A 19113-nucleotide genomic window follows, 5' to 3' on the forward strand; every position below is an offset into this window, starting at 1 on the left:
CTCCCAAAGTGCTGGGATTACAGGCTTGAGCCATCATGCCCAGCCTATGATTTTGTTTTCAATGAAAATAAAACATACCAGTTTACTCAAGATAAAAGTTTTCAGTCATATAACATTTATGAAATGAGCTTGAATTGTACATCCTATTTAGGTGAGTCCAAAACTTTTTTGTTTTGTATACTCGTGTTAATTGGGAGGGATAAAGAGGTAGCATATGCTATGACTTTTTGGTCTGTTGTATGCACGTAATATTTCCATGATTTTCCAAGATTTCTATGTTTATTCCTTATTTTGCCCTAGGGGTGTTTTTCTGTAGTAAATCTCTATTTTAAAATGTATTTGAATGCAAAATAACCTTAAGTCCCCAAAAGGCTGAAAAATTTGCAAGCAACATGTCACAGAAAGAAGAAAAATAAGAATGAATACATTAAACTTCATTACATTTCTATTCTTTTCTTTTTCTTTCAAATTTTTTTTCACCTCAGCAGTGCAGAGAGATACATTTCAAGTACAAACGTTATTTCTTTGATGTCTTAGCCCACTCAGGCTGCTATAACAAAATACCTTAGACTGGGTAATGTATAAACAGCAAACGTTTATTGTTCATAGATCTGGAAGCTAGGAAGTCCAAGAATGAGGTAACAGCAGATTAAATGTCTGATGAGGAGTCATTCCTCATAGATGTCACTTTTTACGTCTTCACATGATAGAAGGGTGAATAAGCTCCCTCAGACACTAATCACTTCCCCAAAGGCCTGCTTCACACCACCACATGAGGTATTAGGTTTCAACATATGAATCTGGGGACCCCCACGGCTGCTCTCAAGGGTTGGAGTTGAGTGCCTGTGGATTTTCTAGGCTCAGGATGCAAGCTGCCCATGGCTCTCCCATTTTCAGGTCTGGAGGGCAGCAGCCCCACTCCCATAGCTCCACTAGGCGGTACCCCAGTGGGGTTCCATGTGAGTGTTCCAACCCCACATTTCTCCGCAGCACTACCCTAGTGGAGGTTCTTTGCAAGGGCTCTGCCCCTGTGGCTTGGCACCCAGGCCTTCTCATACATCCTCTGAAATCTAGGTGGAGGCTGTCAAGCCTCCTTTACTCTTGCATTCTGTGTGCCTGAAGGCTTAACATCATGTGGAAGTCACCAAGGTTTATAGCTTAACACCCTCTGGAACCATGGCCTGAGTTGAACTGGAGCCCTTTGGGCCGTGGCTGGAGTTAAAGCTAAAGTAGCCAGGATATGGGAAGCAGTATCCTGAGGGTGCATAGAGTAGTGAGCCCTGAGCCTGGCTCTGGAAATCATTTTTTCCTGCTGAGCCTCTGGGCTTGTGATAAGAGGGACTTACTCAAAGATCCCTGAAATGCCTTCAAGGCCTTTTTCTCATTGTCTTGCATATTAGCACTTGGCTCTCAGTCATGCAAATCTCTCTAGCAAGTGGTTGCTCCTAAGCCCACTTGTATTCCTCTCCTGAAAAAAGCTTTTTCTTCCTCTGCTACATAGCTAACCTGCAAATTTTCCAAACTTTTACACTCTGCTTTCCTTTTAAATATAAATTCCAATATTAAGTCATTCCTTTGCTCATGTATCTGATCATAGGCTGTTAGAATCAGCTAGACTTTGTCTTGAATGTTTTGCTGCTTAGAAACTTCTTCCATAAGGTACCCTGGGTCATCACTTTTAAGTTCTACCTTCCACAAAGCCGTAAGGAATGAACACTATTAAGCTAAGTTCTTAGCTAGGGAGTAACGGGGTGACCTTTACTCCAGTTCTCAATAAATTTCTTATTTCTGTCTGAGACCTCATCAGCCTGGCCTTCACTGTCCATATCTCTATCAGCATTTTGGTCCCAACTATTTAACCAGTCTCTAAGAAGTTAAAAACTTTCCCTCATCTTCCTATCTTCTTCTGAGCCCTCCAAGCTCTTCCAGCTTCTGCATATTACCCAGTTCCAAAGCTGATTCCACATTTTCAGGCATTTTCAGGTATCTTTATAGCAATGTTCCATTTCTTGGTACCAATTTTCTATGCTGGTCTGCAAGTATTGCTCTAAAGGATTACCTGAGGCTGGATAATTTATTAAAAAAAAAAAGTTTATTTTGGCTTACTATTCTTCAGGCTGTACTTCTTGTGCATAGTGTAAGCATCTACTCCTAGTGATGCCTCAAGAAGCTTACAATCATGGCAGAAGGCAACAGAGAGCCAGTGCATTACATAGTAAGAGGAAGCAAGGGTGGGAGGAGGTGCCATGGTCTTTTAAACAACCAGATCTCTTGTGAACTAAGCAATAACTTGCTTATGACTTAGCACTAAGGGATGATGCAGAGGATTATAAGTCATTCATAAGGTATCTGCCCCCATGATCAAATACCTCCCACCAGCCTCTACCTCCAACACTGAAGGTCACATTTCGACATCATATTTTAAGGAAACAAACATCCAAACTATATCAAATAACCATAATATTTATTATTTGAAAAATTCTTGTAGATAAATTTGAGTATTCAAATCTGATTATGTAAATAAATTAAAGGAAAAATACAATTCCAGATGGTGTTTAAACTCAACCTTTTGATTAAAAATGAACAAAAAGCAAGTACCAATTATTTTTACTACATCTAAGACAAAATGTCTTCTCAAACACGTAAGAAATTTTTGTTTAATCATTTCTTTTAAAACTGGAAGAGGAAGATAATAATCATCTATTGGCTATAATAAATGTTTTAAGTGTGATGTTTTGCAAGCTTGTGATGACAGGCAGAGTGAGGTGGTCTAATTTGAAGATGATTACTTCTAACTGACTCAGCTTGAGGTCTTGTTTATCTTATCAACAAAAGATTTTTTCAGGTTGTTTGATTTAATATCTTTATAATGACAAATATCTGATCCATAGATTGGCCACCTACCTGTATACCTATTTTATATACATTTGTTTGCTGAGGTTTAATATGCAAGTATTAGGATAAAATGAGAAAATAAAAACATGTCAAAGAAAGTAAGGAAGATATATCAACTTATGCCTAATTAGTTACATTGATTGACGATTAAATTTAGTTCTTGGCATTCTGGCAAGATAACAAAGGAAACATGATCAATTATCTAATTGTCATCATCTAATGAAAAGCAATCTACTAATTCTTCAAGTAAGATAATTTTTTTTCCTGGTACAAAGTCATCCAGCCAATGTGTTGATATAATGGACAATGTATTATTAAGTAGAATGTTTGAGTCATGTAATGATGGCTTATTGACGGAATATATCAACACAAAATTGATGTCACATCAAAGTGGGTTTGTTGCTAATTACTTACCATTATGAGATAAAAGTACAGGCCTTTGATTTAAGAAAACTCATTTTGCAAATGGATATTTAAATAAAAGTAAATACATTCACTGTTAGAAATAAAACTGAAGATTTAATGTATAAAGTGATTCTCTTCAAGCAGTCAATCAATAATGTTTATGATACCTACACTTTCATGATTTTTTTTATTTTCTGGGACAATTTGCAATTTGTAATCTGCTCAACCTTTCATGATGATATGAAATTCAGTTTAAATTCATGAAAAGCAGTATGGTGCTAGTACAAAAACAGACACATATACCAATGGAACAGGATAAAGAGCCCAGAAATAAAGCCACACACCTACAACTACCTGATGATAAATAAAGTCACCAATAATAAGCAATGGGGAAAGGACTCCCTATATAGGGATGGGATAACTGGTTAGCCATATGCAGAAGATTGGAACTGGACCCTTTCCTTTCACCATATTACAAACATTAACTCCAGATGAATTAAAGACTTAAATGGGAGATCTAAAATTACAAAAACCCTAGAAGAAAAGCTATGAAGTACCATTCTGGACATCAGCCTTGGCAAAGAATTTATGACTAAGTCCCCAAAAGTAATTGCAACTAAAACAAAAATTGACAAATGGGACCTAATTAAACTAAAGAGATTCTGCACAGCAAAATAAACTATCAACAGAGTAAACAGCCAACCTACAGGATGGGAAAAAAAAATTCACAAACTGTGCATCAGAAAAAGTTCTAATATCTAGAATCTATAAGGAACTTAAGTAATTCAACAAACAAAAGAGCAAATAACCCCATTAAAAATGGGCAAAAGACATAAACAGATATTTCTCAAAAGAAGACATACATGCAGCCAACAAATATATGAAAATATGCTCATCCTCACTAATAATTAGAGAAAGGCAATTAAAGAAAGGCAATTAGAGAAAGGCGCCACAGTGTGATACAATCTCACGTCAGTCAGAATGGCTGTTATTAAAAAGTCAAAAAACAACAAATGGGTTGTGGAGAAAAGGAATCACTTATATACTGCTGGTGGGAGTGTAAATCAGTTCAGTCATTGTGGAAAGAAGTTTGGGAATTTCTTAAAGAACTGAAAACAGAACTGCCATTTAGCCCAGCAATCTCACTACTGGGTATATACCCAAAGTAAATTAAATTGTTCTACCAAAAAGACATGCAGTTGTGTGTTCACTGCAGCACTATTCACAATAGCAAAGACAGAGAATCAACCTAGAGGCCCATCAACATCTGACTGGATAAAGAAAATGTGTTCCATTAAATACTACACTAAAAAGGAAGGAAATCATGTCTTTTACAGCAACGTGGATGCAGCTGAAAGCCATTGTCCTAAGCAAACTAACACAGGAACAAACAACCAAATACCACATGTTATCACCTATAAATAGTAATTAAACATTGAATACACGTGGACACAAAGATGGGCAGTAGACACTGGGGACTACTTGAAGGGGGAGAGTGGGAGGTAGGTATAGATTGAAAAGCTACCAACAATTAACTATGGTCACTACCTGGGTAAAGGGATCATTCATACACCAAACCTCAGGAACACATGATTTACTCATGTAACAAGCTTTCACATGTAACCTCTGAACCTAAAATAGAAGTTGAAAGAAAAAAAGTCATTCATGAACGAATACCTCCATTTACCAGCTACTTTGCTAGGGTCTGAGAATTTAAGAGTCTGGGCACTATTCATCTTTCTCAGTTACAGAGCTAGCGTTGGGTTGCCCTCTGTTCTAAGACTCCCACTGCAGTGAATCTGTTGCTTCCAAAACCAAAGTTTCAGTACTAAACTCACTGTGGCAGCACCCTGAGTGGACATTTTAATGTGTCTTTTGTTTTGCAAAAATGTGTGGACATCTAAGAGACAATGCTGCAACGTATGTGGCTCAGTCCATCCAGAATGCTTTAACAAAATACCATAAACAGGGTGGATTACGAACAACATAAATTTATTTCTCAGTTCTGGAGACTTGGAAATCCAAGATCAAGGTGCCAGCAGATTCAGTGTCTGGTGAGGGCCTGCTTACTGATTGACAGCATCTTGACAGCTTGCCCTCATACGGTGAGAAAGGGCAGAGGATCTCCCTGAAGTCTTTTTATAAGGTCAGTAATCCCATTCAAGAAAGCTCTGCTTCCATGACCTAAACACCTCCCAAAGATCCTTCCTCCTAATACCCTTACCTTGAAGTTAGAATTTAAATGTGCACATTTTGTAAAGGATATAAGTATTCAGTCTGTAGCAGTATGTTTCCAGTTCTTTTAATTTTATTTACGAGTAGGAAATATACTCATGAATATGCCAATTGTCATTTCAAATGTGCCATTTACTACAGACTTCACATAGCTCTCCTCTTTCCTGAATGATTAAATGTAAATAAAATCTATCAGAATGAACATTCTAAACTCAAAGCACACTTTCATAAGTATTTTCCTAGTATAGGTGCACAGCCAGATATATCTGTCAATTTTCTCTCTCAAGAATTACTTGGTCTAAACTGGTTGTCTCAGTGTATCAGTATCAGTCATTCTTAATCCTCCAAAGATAACATTCAGAGGAATGAAATAAAAACAGAGTCTCTAATCCCTCTTTCTTTTGTGTCACTCTTTATGCAAGTAAGAAGATCAACTTTGATAGTGGATTACTGGATGCCACATGTCCTCACTGGAACATCACAGATTGAATTTAGCACAAAAATACATTTTTTCTGATGTGTAAACACCACCAGCTGAATCCATATTTCTCATGAAAGTCCTGCCACACGGCTGTGTTTTTCTCTCATCATGCAGCCAGTTTTATTATAACTCCCTTTTAGCACAGCTTCCAAAGACCTGCATCTGTCACTTGCAGCAGAGCATCATGAAGGTTCACCACTATCTTGGACCACTGGAATTTAGTTGTATTGTTGCATTTCCTGACTTAGATGCCAATAAAATATCTTTAAGTGCCTTCAAGCTAGTTGGCTGCAACTTACTTAGAGGCACCGCTATCAGCTCTCTTTTTGAGAGCTCACTCTAAGCCTCAAATTGGCAGCTTGAACACATGAGTTTGTTGGAGGTAATGACTTTGTTCTCTGGGGTTGGATTTTGACAGCTTTCCACCATTATAGCTGGGTGTAAACAAAATTGAATGGGTTAGGATTACCCATTTCTCAAATTTAAAGTATTTTTGGTGATCCAAGGAAGAGTTGCCTCTCAAAGATTATCTGACTGAAGTCAAGAAAATTTCACCTAGTATTACCATTTTAATATGATAATGTGAACTCAAATTCAAACATAGCCCAATGTTTGCTGTACCAGGCCATCTAACTGAATGGATATCTTTGAGAGAGAGGCTTCCCATCATCTCAATTGAATTTAATTAAAAGATTAAGTAAATATGCATTATCCTTATCCACCTACTTACTCATTAATACAAAAACATATGAAGCATGTGGATAGAAAGTGAGTCAATCATGAGCCCTAAAAGTTGAGGGCTCATGATTGACTCATTTTTTGTCTGTCTTTGGTCAGAATGGCCTTAAAATTACAAGCAACCATGGAGGTTTCAGTGTTTCATTTCAAAGCCAGACAACGTGCTAGTTATCTCATATGTGTTCGAAGAGAAATCAAATGCACTCACTCTTCTTCAGAATTTCCTCCAGCAACAGAGGAGACATGTCTGTGAAAAATAACAGCAATGGAATAATTTCTATAATAGAAATATGAAAAAAGGCCATTAGCATGCACAACAAGGAGTATTTCTGCCTTGATAGGACGTAGAATATTCTTGGGGGGATGATATGAGCTGAGTCATTCATTCATTCATTTCAATTTATGTATTATAAACGATATTTATGTACCATGCATTTCTGTTTTCTCTCATGTCCTTCCTTGAAGGATGAGGTTCATTTCTCTCCCCAAGGAAAGTAAGACTATTTCCTGCAGCTCTTTGTATAATAGTCCCTTTAATCCCTTATCTGACCAAAAACTTTCTCCAGCTAAGTTGTGACATCCAAATAATTGGTCTAATATCTAGGAAGGGAGATGAGTGCAGGATAAGACATGTGTTTCTACAGGGGGAGACCTCTACACTGTCTTTAAGGAAGGAAGTATGTCAGCTTTTACCAGGGAGGAGTGGGCTTCTTCTGCATGAACAGATGGTCTAGGGGAGTCTGTGAATCAAGGTTGTTCTAGCGTATCAACCCAGATGTCTTCATCACATGACTAAGTTTGCATTTCTTAATCAACACCTTGACAAGGATAACTGCCTTGGTCCATCATTTAGCCTTCTTTGAAGCTCTGGTGCTTTAATCATTAAGTTCTTGGCTTGGTCCTCAGCTTTACCTGCTCTCTGGCTGTAGTTAGGCCTTGCTATGCTATCAAGGAAGCCCTCTGGCTTTTAAATTTAATTTCAAATTACTGCCTAATCACTTTGGTTATCTTTCTTCAAAGCATCAATTGCACTTAGCAACAGCCACTTGCTTTCTCTATACTTTATGTCAGTTGTTACCTCAGATTACTCATCATCATGATAACCTGTACTTACTACTGCATTCCTTTCAATAATATACTGAAGCACTTAACAACATTGCTATCTTGTACAAGGTTCATTTTTGTTCATCTGACAAAAGTTATGGAGGCCTAAATGTGAGCTAGCAGGTAATTAAGCTTCTGAATTCTATCTCTTCTTTCTCTGACCAGTCGGTGCCAACTATTGCAGACTGGGTTCCCTGGGAAGCAAAATTTGAAAAGATTACTACACAAGAATTCTACCACAGAGTCCTTGAAAACTTTAAAAAGAATGAAATGAGGCAGGATTGGACAGGAGAAGCTAAACAGTGATTCGGTCCAAACAAAGGCCAAACCTACAAGGAGCTCTCAAGCTGTGACAGGCCTTCAGCATTGCCTGCATTGTAATGAGAGAACTGGGATTTTATATTCCTGCATCTGTCATAATTGAATGTAGGTTGTCACTTGGGTAAAGCAGCTGTCTCCAACATGGGGCATTTTCCAGAAAAGACTGTCATCTGAGGGCAGTAAGCCAGTGACATTCTGAAAAGCTGAGAGCCTACATATTTCAGTCCTAAAAAGGAGTCTGTGTGGCACATCACAAAATCCACTCTGGAAATTCAGGTGTTACTAGCCTGTAGTGCTTACAGCTACTTTCAATAAGACAAAATAATTGCATGCCAGAAGCTATGGCAGATGGCCATATGAGCCTCAGGCAGTGGTCCAGGCTCCCTGTGGTTTTCAGGATACTCAGAATTACTTGAATACTCTGGATAGGGGCCACAGGCATTCTACAAATGATGGTAGGTCCAAAAATGGCTGAGATCATTACAGAGAATTGCTCAATATTTAGCAGCAAGGGAAACAGCAGTGCAATGACTTTTAACACTAACTATCTAGAGTTAGTCCAAATTTTACGGGTCCTCCATGAGACCACCTTACTTCAGACACCAGCTGCATGCTCAAGGATCTCAGGGACATCCTCACTTCTAACCGACTGGCTACACATTTGAGGGTTCCTTTCAGGTTTGAGAATTCACTTGAATGACTCACAGAACTCTGGAAAGTGCTACATTTATGATTACAGCTTCATTATAGCAGAGATGATACAAAATCAAAACCAGCCAGAGAAAAAACACATGGTGCTAAGTCTGGCAGAGTCTCAGACCCTAAGCTTCCAGTTGTCTTCTCCTTGTGAAATCAGAAAGTGTCACCCTCACGGCACATTGAAATGTGATGATACACAGAGCACTGACAACCACAGAAGCTCTCCAAGCTAGATGTTGAGAGTTTTTATTGGGGTTTCACCATGTAGGCAGTCATGTAGTCATGACTGGCTGAATCATTGGCCATGTCATTGAACTTGATCTCCTGCCCCTTGTCGTCTCCTCAGAAGATCTGCAAGAAGAGAGTTAAAAACTCTGTGTTTCAGAGCTCTGTTTGAGAGTTAAACGCTCTGTTTGAAATACTAGCTTTGGTTCTGGGCACTATACTTAATTTACACAAATTGTTTCTGCTCTCTGGTTTAAAGACTCAACTATGTAAATACAGCTTCTACGAAATTTGAAGCATCATAGTGGGAGAATAAAGAGAGAAGTTAAGAATTTTGTCAATAGGAGTCCATTAATATAATAAGCATTTCGTAAGTGCTAACTATATAAGTCACTCTGCCACAAACCGCAGACATTCCTGAACATACATGTGAAATTTAGCTGGTTATGGCCTGCTAGAGAAAAGAATACATGAGCACAGAAAAATTATCCGTGAAATCCTGGGTAGAATATGGAAGATGGCTACAAATTGGAGAAAGGGCAGTATATTAGTCCATTCTCCCACTGCTATAAAGAAATACCTGAGACAGGACACTCTATAAAGGAAAGTTTAATTGACTCACAGTTTTGCAGGCTTAAAGAAAGCATGATGTCGGCCATCTGCTGAGCTTCTAGGGAGGCCTCAGGAAATTTACAATCATGGTGGAAGACAAAGGGCAAGCAGGCTCATCTTACATGACTGGAGCAGGAGGAACAGAGAAGAGGGAGGTGGCGCACACTTAAACAACCAGATCTCACAAAAATTCACTCAAGTATCATCAAGACAATACCAAGGAGGATGGTGCTAAGCCATTCATTAGAAACTGCACCCATGATCCAATCACCTCTTACCCGGCCCCACGTCCAGCACTGGGGATTTCATTTCAGCATGAGATGTGGGTGGGGACACAGATCCAAATCATATCATGCAGTGACTTGTAAACTATTTCAAGTCATGCAATGAGCAAGTAGAAAAAAATAAAAGTTAAGAAAGGCGTAAAATTTGTCAACTCTAGACTCATGACAAAGACAACCCCCCAACACACACAATAACCTGCTCACCTGGACAAAGTGCTCACTCATCAGGAAGATAGCCAGCTCGTTGAGGTTGATTTAGAGAGCCTGGTCTTGCTGTGTCTACTAATCTTCAACAACTATATTACAAACTCTGACATTAACTTCCAACCATTTTTCTTGCCTTGAAATATACACATTAATCTATTTGAGTCCGGGGGACAAAATCTATAAATTAACTTTTTCCTGCCTTTTGATACTAAGAGATGGTGAATGTGGAGTTTTCCATTTCTATAGTAAGCTTAATAAACTCAGCTTTGATACGTAAAGCTTTCTGAGTAAATTTTACAGAAACTCGGGACATGAGCCAGTTTGGAAAGATAAATTATGTATGATTTAAATAAAGAATTCTAGAAAAATGTATTTGAGGAACTGGGGGAGGGTACAGGTTACTGAGACATGGGACTTCAAAGATGTTCCTAAGTTCAAAAGCTGAACACAATAATGTTATCTTTCCCTTGGAGAGATTTATATACATTCCAAAAGGTCAGCATAAAAACATGCTTCCCAATGAGCAAAATACCTCAATTATTTTTTTCTGAATTACTCTCCTACAATACAAATTAGTATGTATAGGATAACATCTGGATCTTATTGCTTTACCCCAGGGTTAAAAAGTTGAGGCATCAGGAAACCACAGGTTTGTTTGCTATGAGTAAATAATAATTTTCTCTGTGTTAGAAACCTCATGTGTGTGTGTTCAAGATAATAATAATAAATATGGATATGAAAAATCTATTTTACTCCCTCTTTCCATTTCCCAAGTGTCTTGGTCCATTCAGGCTGCTGTAACAAAATACCATAAACTGGGCTACCTATAAATGACAGAAATTTATTACTCACAGTCCTGGAGTCTGGAAAGTCCAAGAGCAAGATGAGGACTGATTTGGTTCCTGGGGAAGGCTCTCTTCCTGGTTTATAGATGGTCTTTTTCTCTGTTTATCCGCACATGGGGAAAAGGTTCAAGGAAGATTTCTGGGATCTCCGTAAAGACACTTACGTCATTCATGGGGGCTCTACTCTCACGACCTAATCACCTCCCAAAGGCCTCACCTCTAAATACCGTCACATTGAGAATTAGGTTTCAACATGTGAACGTCAGGGAAATAAATACCCCACTTACCCTAGTATTATTACACATTGCATGCTTGTATCAAAATATCTCATGTAACCCATAAATATATACACTTACTATGTACCTGCAAAAATTAAAAAATTCAGTCTCTAGCACTAAGATTTAAACTTTTTAGCTGTTTCTTCTCATGTTGATTTCCATATTTCAAATACAAATTTTGTAGTATTTATTTCAGTCCAAATTTACTTCAGAAAACAGAAGCCAGCCTATATCTTTTACCGGTTTTGATACAAGAAATTGAAGGCTTATGTGACTACTGGAAAGACTGAGGGGAAAAAAAATGTGGAAAACAACCAAAGAGGATTTTAGCAGAAATTGTCAGAATATGTCCTCAGACAAAGCTGATGTAAATCTCAAGACTCTATGGATGGTTGCTATCCAAGTACCTCAGTTATCAGCACCGATGATCGTGACTCCAAAAGCTCACCTGGAGGCTTTCTGAACTCTCACAGCTGTCAAGCATTTGTTCTCAATTACCACCTGATAAAGGTCTGTCCTTCTGCTTGACCTTTCAAATCTCAAACAAGTAACTTTCATTGGAACCCTAAGAAGAAGGCGAATTTGGAAAACATAGTTTCCAGCTTCTACTTTGTAGAGAAGACCTTAAAGGAGGTGGGTTTGATGACTGCCAAGTTGACAACAGATGATCCAACCCACCGTGATTTCCCGATACATCAATGTTAGATGTGATCTATTGCATGGCATGTTACGATATGTTTTAACTCCCTTATACTTCTCCTTCTTGCTCTCTCACTCATCCTATTATAGGTGTTTTGATTAAATCAATATTCAATGTTTATAGGGCTACAACTGTAAATTTATCCACTACTGAGAAAGGTAGCATATTTATGATTAGCCTTCTATTTCATAAACCTTTTTTTCCCCTGGAATTGGTAATGGCAGCATTCTTTTTTCATTTGCTTAGTTGTGCTTTTTTTTTTTTAAATATCTAATACTGACTGACTATCCAAACTTATACTTAGAGGTGTTAAACAGCTTTCAATACTATAGTCCCTGTGGTCAGATGGAGCAAATAATCTATCAGTTCTTTTTATCTACCCCTCCCCTCCCTGCCCCATTATCTTTTTCATGAGATTTTTCCCAGAGCTGTTTTTCTCCCATTTGAAATAGTTGTTCTCTTGGCCTACTGCAGAAAGGTTGATCTAGGACTGCTCCTTCATGTTTTCCTGTGCTAAATCTCCTTTTTTTTTGAGATGGACCCTCGCCCTGTTGCCCAGCCCAGAGTGCCATGGCGAGATCTCGGCTCACTGCAACCTCCGCCTCCCGGGTTCAAGTAATTCTCTGCCTCAGCCTCCCAAGTAGCTGGGATTACAGGCACCCACCACCACACCTGGCTAATTTGTTTGTATTTTTAGTAGACACAGGGTTTCACCATCTTGGCCAGGCTGGTCTTGACTCCTGACCTCATGATCCACCCACCTCAGCCTCCCAAAGTCATGGGATTACAGGCATGAGCCAACACGCCAGGCCAAAACCTATTTTTAAGAGTTTCTTTCTCTATATTGGTTTACTTTTTCATTTTGATGAAACACATCCTATAATAGCTTTTTGAGCAATAGTGCAGAGGAGGTTATTTTTTTTCATCTTTCTGATGTTTTACCCTTCTCTTTTCTATCACACACCTATTTATCTTTTGTCCACCTAACATGCAGAAACAATTCTAGTAGAATTAAGAATCTTTGTTTCATTCCTCAGTTTATTTTTCTGCTGTCCTTTTTTAGTTTCAAAGTTATTTTTGTCCCTTCATTGTTGTGTTTTGTATCATCCTGTCTTTGTCACATAGATATATCTTCTCATTTTAATAATAATTGTAGCTGATTTTTAGAAAATATTATACTCCATAAATTATCACTGTTTTCTTAACTATCCTTCACCCACTTGTTATTTTGATTTCTCTTTTTTATCAAATATTTTATCAAATATCTGGGGAACGTGGTCCATTCATGTTCAAGAATGAAGTACCTACTACACAACAGATCAGAAGCCTTATCTGTGTGCATGAGCAGAAATTGTCAATTATTAGGCATTGTTGGAAGATAATCTTGCAGCAAGTAAAGTTTATTTTTGGGTCCTCAAATTTGAGGATTTCATGCATTTTCTCTGCAACCAGATTTACATGGGATTACATACTAATTTTCTGTCTTACTATGGAGCATGCAGAAGAAAATTGTATCTAGCTGCATGTGTTCGAAGAACAAGTAGAAATGGGGGATTGAGAATTTTATCATTATGTAAGCAGATTTTCACTTAATTCACTTATTTTCAGCATCTATCTCACCTTTGACTTCCATGATCTCTTATTTTTCTCAGTTGGAGTCCTTACTGGTTTGATTTCCTCAGAAGATAGAATTGTGGTCAGAGATTGGATGACAGTGAGGACAGAAAGGAAGAGGAAGTTGCCTGGCTGTGTGGGTTCTAGTAGGGCTCAAGGGTCTACTTTTCCTTACAGAGATTTCTACCATCCTCTAATTTTCAGCCCCACAATTCACCGTCCTTCCTATTTCTTCCATTGTACAATTGCATCACATCCTAAGCCTCTGATTTATTACACAAGACACGTAAATTTCTTTCTCATGTTTCCCTTTGCATAGTCTCAGATGGTTAGCAGTTGCAGCACCCACTCTGCTCACCCAGAAGCAGAGGTCTTAGATTTACATTGTCATTCAAACAACAAGTCACAGTAGGCTTCAACCAACACCAAGTTTATTTAGCTTTAAGAAAGAATAGCCAGGTGCGGTGGCTCACGCCTGTAATGCCAGCACTTTGGGAGGCCAAAGCAGGTGGATCACAAGGTCAGGAGATCAAGACCATCCTGGCTAACACTGTGAAAACCTGTCTCTACTAAAAATACAAAAAATTAGCTGGGCGTGGTAGCAGCCGCCTGCAGTCCCAGCTACTTGGGAGGCTGAGGCAGCAGAATTCCTTGAACCAGGAGGCAGAGCTTGCAGTGAGCCGAGATTGTGTCACTTTACTCTAGCCTGGGCGACAGAGTGAGACTCTGTCTAAAAAATGAATAAATAAAAAGAAAGAATAAAAGAGAGGAATTGTGACATCCTCAGCAGCACCATAACCAAGGTCCTATGACTCACAAGCAAGATCATGAGAAGTGAAGCTGACTGTGTGCCGACCGCCTCAGCTCCAGGAAGCCATCAGCTCTGGGGTCTACAGCTTCTCTGCATTCCTGCTTATCCAGAATCTTGTGCTTTTCTCTTGTGCTGCTGAAACTCATTATTTGCAAAGTATTTATCAAGTAGATGTTACCAAGCAGTTAGAGGATACCTAGTTAACAATCTCCACAGCTAGGTACAGAGGCTTAATTCAGTATATTAAAACTTCAGGAGTACTCTCATTTTTCTTGGAGCTTGTATAATCTTTTACGTTTCTTCAATCCGTGTCACTAATTTGGGCATCTACTATGGGCTGAATTGTGTAATTAAGGTTAAACAAAGTCATAGGCTGGGGGCTTTCAATAAGATTGGCGGTCATATAAGGAGAGAACAAAAGAGATTCCTCTCCTTTTGTACTCTGAGGACACAGGAACAAGAGGGCCATCTGCAAGCCAGGAAGAGATATGTCATCAGAAACCAACCCTGCTGGTCCTTGATCTTGGCCTTCAAGCTGCCAGAACAGTGGGAAAATACATTTCTGTTGTTAAGTCTCCCAGACTATGCTATTTTGTTATTACAGCCTGAGAAGAGTAATATAGCATCTAAACCTCAGACATCCGGTAAGCCAGATAAAAGGACTAAACTAGCTGTTAAAGATAAGCAGAAATTACTTTCCATTCATTATGACTTAATTTAGGAAAAACAACTGTAATATTGTCCTTTAGTATTTTCTAGAAAGAACAGACGCATCTCATTCTCAGGGTGTGGTGCAAAGGAAATTTCAGTTTCCTTCCACTGAGACATCTTTCAAAACATTTTTTAAATAAAAAGTTCTAAAATGCAATTTAAAGAAAAGCATGAGGACTGACAATCATTTTCTCTTCCATTTGTGATTCAAAGGTTTCTGTTTAATCAATAATTCCTTATCCAAACACTTTACCTGATAGTTTAATGGCTATCTGACCACTTGAAATGCAAATTATAAAGTTTTTAATTTTTGAATGAGATTCTGAGGGTCAAACAGTAGTTCTTACTTCAAAGCATAAACCATTCTGACAGATTTATACTGGAGAGGCTATACTAAATAAGAAAAATATTTAAATAATTCAGATAATAATGCAAACTGTTAACTCTTAGAAAATTCTAAGCCAAGTGTTTTCAAATGTGTTAGAGTTAGCTAAGAAAACATACAAGAAATCTGCTAAGTAGATAATTCTATTGTGCCAACACTTATTAGTTTAATGCATCTATTTAAGAAGACCCTGAAGCTTTATAAAAGACATTTCATTTTGTATACTGTAGCTAACTGCCATTATGCAAATATTAAGTTGCCATTTAACTCCATCATGCATTTTATCTGATAATCATGAGTTGTAATAATAAGCAGACAGGTATAATTGAGTTTATTATATGGCCTGCTCGGTTTCTTTCCTGTTGTAAGAATACAAGAGCAACCAAAAATCATAGTTTGATGTTTATTGTAACTAAAGAGTTTTCTTTATATCCTTCATTTTTATTCTTATTTTAACATGTGAAAAACACTTCAGCTAATTTTAGGTGTCTAATATTTCTGCTGTCGGAAGGCATGACAAAATATTTAATAGCATAGTCAATGAGAATTTTTCAGCCATTCTATCAAGAGGTAGTTTGCTAATTTAAAAAATCTGAATGCTAATAAGTTGGCTTAGCTAAAAAAAAAAAAAAGTCAAAACAAGGCAGAAAAAAACATAATACAAAATATTAAAGCTGTTTTTATAATGCTACAAATAATACAAAAATAAAATTTGTGATTTTACCATTGATAGTTTTAATATTAAGACTGAAGCTATGTAACATACTAATTTTAAGTGTACTACTAAATATTTTTCTTTCTATTCTCTATGCTTATATGAAATTTAAAAAAATGAATATTTTAGGGATGTAAAATAAGAACAGGGGGAAATTGATACCAAGTACAGGGAAAAAAATAACATTTGTGGAAAAGTTCTTGGTAGCGATGGTCCAAATTTAATTTTACATCTATTATTTTACTTACTGAGTGGAAGACTGTCTAGAATCCAATCTCAATATTTTCTAAGACTAGCTATTAGCCCTGTGTTATGTACAGTTCCTTCATCATCAATCAAGTGAAAACAGTAGAAGCTACCCCACAGAGTTGCAGTGAAGATGGGCCAATTATAAATATGTAAGGCAGTTAGAGCAGCGCATGCACATTAGTGAGTATCACATAAGCACTTGATACTTCTTAATCTTCATGAACTTGTAGTGAATTACAGAACTCACTACAAGTGAGTTATAAATATAAAATAGAAGTGAGTGGGATGCTGGGACTCTAACACATCGACATTTAAATAAGATTTGATTCATGAATATAACTAGAAATATCTTACTAGGAATATTTGTTTTTCTGAAAGAGAAATGCAATTTTGACATATATTTTATCATGTATGAATATGTATATATTTATATAACTATATAATTAGATATGACACACATACACACTTGTGTATCTGAAGTAGAGAAAGGTCTACAATCAACTATGAGAAATCAGACATTCCAATGAAACAGAACAAACAAAAGGCCTATGGATAAAAAGCTATTGAAAAACATTAGAATGAAAAATTTGAATAAGTATCTAAGTGAATTCTATTAGTACCATATAAAATCTACCTTTATTCTTTGTGCAGTCACTGCTGTGCATATATTTCCTAACTAAAATTAATGTCATCTATAGCATAGCATCCTTTTAGTCTCTTCTACTATTTAAAGAGCTACTGCAGATTACAAATTATCTTGAGCTCAGGTAAATTAGACAGTTCTTGTGTTTTGAAGCAACATCTTGAAAACCACTAAGAAATTAAACAACCAATGTCTAAGAGAACAAATCCTTAGGCATGAGAAAGATTGGGAGCAATAACTTCAAATATAAATCTACTATCACCCACTGAAGAGCTATAGTAAACAAAGAGCATCTATATCTGTTCATCAGTTATTGATGACCATTTGATGCCAATTTTATGAGCAATAAACCAGATACATGGGTTCATATGATTATTTTATTATACTTATATTACCTCATATGTCAAAGTCCACAAAACATAATCTATTTTTTTCACTTTTATGGAAGTTATGATGAAAAATATAATGATAGATTGGAGGCAGATAGATTATTATTTTATATCTGCTTCTTCATCCTTAAAATGTGTTGTTATTCATATAGTTAGAGGATTGCTTCGGGCTTTGTTTATTTTCTTTTGGATATTTACATGACTCTTCTTCTACACAATCTTCTCAAAGATATCTGTTTTCTTTGTCAAGAACAGCTGTTACCTCACCTGCTTTATCTGTAATGAATACTTTGAATATTTTAGCCCCTATGTACATGTCCCTTTTCTCATCCTTCTTTTATGTAGACAACTAGGATTGACCACCATGAGAAATAGTATTAGGCTAATGACAAGTTATATGAAGGGTTATGACTCTGTATAACAACTTCTCTATAGCATCAGTTTTCATACTTCTTGGACAATTGTTCGTTATGTATTTCATATTTTGAGTGGAACTATGTGTTAAACAAAATATTTTATACCAAATTCAAAACTTAAAAAGCACTTAAATTGTATTATTTTTCAAACAAGCCTAGAAAACAAATGTAATAATAAAGAGGGTTCCTTCTGTCACACCAACTCAAAGTAAAGGAGCTGATGCTGGAGATAATTAATATTGTTGATTTATACTGTTATATCTTTGAATAGCATATTTTTAAAAACATGATTTAGAATAAGTTGCAGCTGAATCTCTGAAACTTTATTTCTTTTGTAAAGTGAGAAGTGTTGGTATGTACCTCAAAGGACTAGCAACATGGGCACTCGCTTGGAGCTTCTTAAAATTGAAGAATCCTTATGCTTTGTCCCAAACCTAATAAGTCAGAATTTGAAGATGGTTCACATGCATGATAAACTTAGAAAATAACTGAAATGGATATCTCTAGCATTGTGTAATTTTATGATTTTTAGAATCCCTAGAATGGGGAGAGTGTAGATAAAAGAATCTATTTCCAAGCTTATGCTATAGAAAGGTGGAAAACTACAGTTTCGCACCAAATAAATATAACTGAGTTGTATCTAAAACCTTGGATTTAAGTACTTTGGTTAAAATATTGTTTGAAACTTTAAAATAGCACCCATATTATTTCAAGGGCAAGAGAGACTTTTGTGGGAGGATTTATTGACAAAGAAAAATTACTGAGAGCTTTATTTCACTGTATTTACGGATTCACAAGTTGTGAAGCCTAGGGAAGTCAATTATGAAACTTAAATTTAACAAAACAGTTATCAATAGCAATTCATTATCTGTGCAAAGTACTGAAGAATTGTCACAGAGTGGTATATCTATAAACCACTTCCACTCATGAGTTAAGTTATAAGTTTCGAGGACTGTAACAGGAGGAAAAGTTTGTCTATATGTTGAGAGTGGCCAATTTGACAAAACTTGCATGGCTTCCTGCTGTAACCATTAAAAACTGTATCATTTGCTCTAAAGTGATGTAGGGATATTGTCTAGAAAAAGCAGAACAGAGCCCTCAGAAATAATGCCGCATATCTACAACTATCTGATCTTTGACAAACCTCAGAA

The sequence above is a fragment of the Pongo pygmaeus genome, chromosome 22, assembly GCF_028885625.2.
Source record: "Pongo pygmaeus isolate AG05252 chromosome 22, NHGRI_mPonPyg2-v2.0_pri, whole genome shotgun sequence".
Classification (NCBI taxonomy): Eukaryota; Metazoa; Chordata; class Mammalia; order Primates; family Hominidae; genus Pongo; species Pongo pygmaeus.